This window comes from Lethenteron reissneri, unplaced genomic scaffold (genome assembly GCF_015708825.2).
Source record: "Lethenteron reissneri isolate LAM-NWPU_2019-01 unplaced genomic scaffold, ASM1570882v1 scaffold_1536, whole genome shotgun sequence".
Lineage (NCBI taxonomy): Eukaryota > Metazoa > Chordata > Hyperoartia > Petromyzontiformes > Petromyzontidae > Lethenteron > Lethenteron reissneri.
The window spans coordinates 1-5,541 of record NW_026891263.1 but is presented as its reverse complement, the minus strand read 5'-3'; the positions used below and the strand labels follow the sequence as shown (position 1 = coordinate 5,541).

The following is a 5,541-nucleotide window of genomic DNA, read 5'->3' as shown; positions in this document are numbered from 1 at the left end:
GAGGTGGGCAGGGGTTTTTAAAGTCATATTATGCCCGTGCATTATGCCGGATTAGCAGCATGAAAGGGAGGGGATAGGGGTAACATTAATAAAGGGAAGGAATGTTTTTATTATTTTAATATTTCCCTTCTACCGAAAGAACCATGAAGATGAATCCCTGCAGTCACGAAAGCTTTAAATCGAAATTCAAACCAATATTTTTAATTCTGAGACCCAGAATTATTTGACTAATCAACTTCAAGATGGCAAATTTCTTGCAGTCAACTCACTGGACTTAAGAAGCCAATGTATCCACGCTTGGGCAGCTGACACATGGATTTAAATGCAACATCTCTTTGGTTGCTATATCAATGTTTCTGAGCCCTGAGCCAATTTCAGTAGAAGACCTCCTCAAATTTCGATTTAAAGCTTTCGTGACTGCAGGGATTCATCTTCTTGGTTCTTTCGGTAAAGTCACGTAGAATGGAAATAATAAAATAAAATAAACATTATAAAATAATATAATAAAATATTTTATTATGCTTAAATTGTATAATTATATAATTTGTATTATTTATAATAATATATTTAATGTTTTATTTTTATTATTTTATTATTTCCATTCTACGTGACTTTACCGAAAGAACCAAGAAGATGAATCCCTGCAGTCACGAAAGTCACCTAGAAGGGAAATAATAAAATAAAGCATTAAAAAGTAATATAATAATATATTTCATTATGCTTAATTTCTAAAATTTTCTTATTTTAATTATTTATAATAATATATTTTATTATATTTTTATTATTTTGTTATTTCCATTCTACGTGACTTTACCGAAAGAACCAAGAAAATGGACGTCCTCAAACTTGGTTTTTTGACTAACATGACCATTTCAAAGGCCCTTCCCCCCATCTTGTTCGACCACATTCAGTCCGCCGCCGCCGTCGCCGCCGCGTGCATTCTCACCGACCCTCCTGGCGACGCTCCCTTTGCGCAAATCCCCAGCAGCATCTCGAGCTGCCTCTCCAACCTCCTCGCCCGCTTCGTCTCGTTCCCCCCACGCTGCCTGCGCCCTTCCTGCTCCCGCCGCCGCCGCCTCGCGGCACCGGCCAGAAGCTTCCAGATGTAGGCGGCCTCCTTCGTGTCGTGGTGGGCCAGGCACGGCAGAATCAGGTGACCGACGCTGTCCACGAATCGCAGGGTCGCGTCCACGCACGCGTACTCCGGCTGGGGCGGCGGGTTAGACGACGGAGGCTCGGCACCATCTTCCCCTGCGGAGGGAAGAGAGGCGACGCGTCTTGCTACCGGCATACGACGTTTCAATTGCAACACAAGCAATCGTCATCAGGTGTAAATGAAATGAAATGACCCAGTGTGGCATCCACTGCCCTCCGAAGCCAGCAGCTGCTTCTCCGACTATGCCATCGATCTACGGTTGCCGCTAAAACGATACGTCCGTATGAAACACGTGAACGGGAGTGCGGTCATTGCAAGCGGCTCACCTGCCGGCTTCGCGTCCCCATGCTCCCGACTCCGCACGGACGCCCGTCGCTCGTGGCAGGACCAGCAGAGCGCGTCGTGCGTGGAGGCTCCGGGCAGCAGCTGCACGGAGCCCGGAGTGAGGCAGTTTGCGTGCGGGCGGCACGTGGCATTCGCCGATACCTCCGGGGAGAAGAATCCCCAAGGGCACGGGGCGCAGTACGTGTCTTCGTGCGGGGATCCTGCGGTGTCGAGCAGAGCGTGAGATGGGGGTGCACGGGCAGACAGAGAGAGAGAATGTAGAGATGCGTAGAGAGAGAGAGAAAGATGAGAAGAGAATAGGCATTGATTGGCGCTGGGAGATGGCTGGGAGATAGCTGGGCGATGGGAAAGTGGTGATAAGATTCCCCGACTTGACGACTAAATACATTTACAAATGACACATTTATAAATAAGCGCAGGTGGGAGACGTGACGTCGTCGGTGCGCGGTCACGCGACTGGTGAGAGATGGCCGTGGATTGGGGGGAGGTCTTCGTTTCCGCGGAGGATCGAGCGTGGCTGACGACGACGACGACGACGTGGAGATCAGCAGGCAGGGGGTATCGCCGGCCATTCGATCAGCAGCGGCAGAGAGACGCAACGAGACGAAGGGAAAACGACCGAATTGAAGCGCGAGTATCACAGACGATGGGGATACACAACGACACAAATGATCCATTCTTCTAGAATCTTCTCGACACAATCGGATGCGGCACTGCACCATAGACTCCAACACTTGCCCATAGACTCAACACTGCACCACAGACTCAACACTGTCATAGACTCACACAACACCATAGACTCACCACTGCACCATAGACTCAACACTGCCCATAGACTCACACTGCACCATAGACTCACACTGCACCATAGACTCAATACCACTGCACCATAGACTCAACACTGCACATAGACTCAACACTGCCAACCCATAGACTCAACCTGCCCCATAGACTCAACACTGCACCCATAGACTCAACACTGCCCCATAGACTCAACACTGCACCTAACTCACACGCCCATACTCAACACTGCCCATAGACTCAACACTGCCCCTAGACTCAACACTGCCACCCATAGACTCAACACTGCCCCATAGACTCAACACTGCCCCATAGACTCAACACTGCCACCCATAGACTCAACACTGCCCCATAGACTCAACACTGCCACCCATAGACTCAACACTGCCCATAGACTCAACACTGCCCCTAGACTCAACACTGCCACCCATAGACTCAACACTGCACCATAGACTCAACACTGCCCCATAGACTCAACACTGCCACCCATAGACTCAACACTGCCCCATAGACTCAACACTGCCACCCATAGACTCAACACTGCCCATAGACTCAACACTGCCACCCATAGACTCAACACTGCCCCATAGACTCAACACTGCCACCCATAGACTCAACACTGCCCATAGACTCAACACTGCCACCCATAGACTCAACACTACCCATAGACTCAACACTGCCCCATAGACTCAACACTGCCACCCATAGACTCAACACTGCCCCATAGACTCAACACTGCCACCCATAGACTCAACACTGCCCATAGACTCAACACTGCCCCATAGACTCAACACTGTCATAGACTCAACACTGCCACCCATAGACTCAACACTGCCCATACTCAACACTGCCACCCATAGACTCAACACTGCCCCATAGACCTCAACACTTGCCCCCCATAGACTCAACACTGCCCATAGACTCAACACTGCCCATAGACTCAACACTGCCCATAGACTCAACACTGCCATAGACTCAACACTGCCCATAGACTCAACACTGCACATTTATCAACAAAAAACCATGGCAACCGCCTTTACTCCCCCCCCTCAAATGGGGGCGGGCGAGGGGGAGGAGCCTAAAAGATTTGGCGGGAAAAAAACTCCACGTCACGTCGCCTCAGCCTCAAAGCAGTAACTGGAGTGGTGTGGAACATCGCCACTGGGGAGACAAGGCGGCCGGGTAGTAGAGCTAGTAAGATCCACGTGAGGAGTTTATACGTCAAAGCGTAATTATGTTATATATTTATATTTTAAAAAACAAGTTAATTTAATGCTTTGTAAATAAAAACAACAATTTGCTAACCCTTGGTCCACAATATCTGGACTTGCCTTCATGTAAATCAACGCATAGATTTCTGTTGATATGATTGTGGTTGTACTTTATTAATCCGTAATCTCAAACATTACATACAATAAAGCAAGAAATGGTTAAAAAAAACAAAGTTAAAACAGAGCAATGCAATACAATACACTGTTAGACATTGTAAAAAAAAATAATTATAAAAAGTCCATCCCATGTGTTGGTGAATTGTAAATGTTTTAGGCAGGAAATGGCAGGAAATTAGTTTTCAAATTTAGATATTTTCTGGGGGGGAGGACCCCAGACACCTGGAAAATCTGGCCCCCCCATGTTGTCTCCATGGCTACGGCCTTGCACTACACTATACACTACACTATACACTACACTATACACTACACTATACACTATACACTACACTATACACTACACTATACCTACTACACTATACTATACACTACACTATACACTACACTATACACTACACTATACACTACACTATACACTACACTACACTATACACTACACTATACACTACTACACACTACACTATACACTACTACACACTACACTACACTATACACTACACTACACTATACACTACACTATACACTACACTATACACTACACTATACACTACTACACACTACACTATACACTACTACACACTACACTATACACTACTATACACTACACTATACACTACTACACTATACACTACACTATACACTACACTATACACTACTACACACTACACTACACACTACACTATACACTACACTACACACTACACTATACACTACACTATACACTACACTATACACTACCTATGAAAGTCATCTTTCGTCTGTGTGTCTGTCTGCCTGTTTGCGCGGGTACCTTGTGACGTGTTTCACTTACAAACTGTGGGGTTTTACGCATCGAAAAAGTACACAGATACCACACCGTATGCCCCGCGACGGAAAAGCGCTATTCGTATTTCACATCTGTCAAGTTTAAAGTGGTTAAATTAACAATGTATTCCCTTTCATTAGCACAGGGTGGTTCCAGGCCACGCATCTGCGCATGCGCGAGAAAGTCGCCACCGCTGAGGTGAATTCTTCAGTGTGATCGGTGGGGCGGAATTCTGAGGTGAATTCTTCAGTGTGATGTCCTCTTCTCCCCAGTGTGCAGCACTTACTACTATAGGGTCGGTAGCAGAGGTCGCAACCGGGTACCCGATACCCGTACCCTACCCGATACCCGGCTACCCGTACGGGTACGGGTACCCGTTTGCGACCCTGGTGCGGCCGGGTACGGGTAGACCGTGAATCACTGGTGAGTAACTGTTTGTCACTCATTTCCCAACGTCTTGTCTCTTCTCACAATTCAAGTTCCTAGAATCAACCCACTGGCGCCTGCAACATGGCTTCATCCCAGAGGTCGCAATCAGGTACCCGATACCCCGTACCCTACCCGTACCCGGCCGGGTACGGGTACGGGTACCCGTTTGCGACCTTGGTGCGACCGGGTACGGGTAAGGAATCAAAAACCCGTTTGTGACCTCTGGTCAGTAGATACTACTATTATAGTCCTTGGATGATATTATTGTAGAGCGGGTGGGGGGATGGTGGTGGTGGGGGGGTAGCAGCCCAGCCTCAGCCTGCAAAGGTGCCACCTCAGCCGGCTGGGCAATCTAGGCGAGGCTAGGGGCTCTGCACGGGACTAAGCCTCACCACTACATGCTGTGAAGTTAGTACTATTATAGAGTTTGGATAGCTACTACTACAGCCGGTGGATAAAACTATACACTACACTATACACTCCACAGTAGTGCCGTACTGCGTAATGAATTGGCACTAAACCTTACTAAATGGCTGTGTCGGGTGGTGGCGGGTTTAACGACGGCGCAACATTATATATTTATTATTTATGTATTTGGTTGTCTACGTTCATTGTCG

The 5,541-nt window shown here is 47.4% G+C and overlaps 1 pseudogene; it reads right to left on the bottom strand.

The window, feature by feature from the left end:
* Positions 1 to 661: 661 nt before the first annotated feature.
* LOC133362584 (uncharacterized) lies at positions 662 to 1,836 on the bottom strand (annotated as a pseudogene).
* Between the last annotated feature and the right edge of the window lie 3,705 nt (positions 1,837 to 5,541).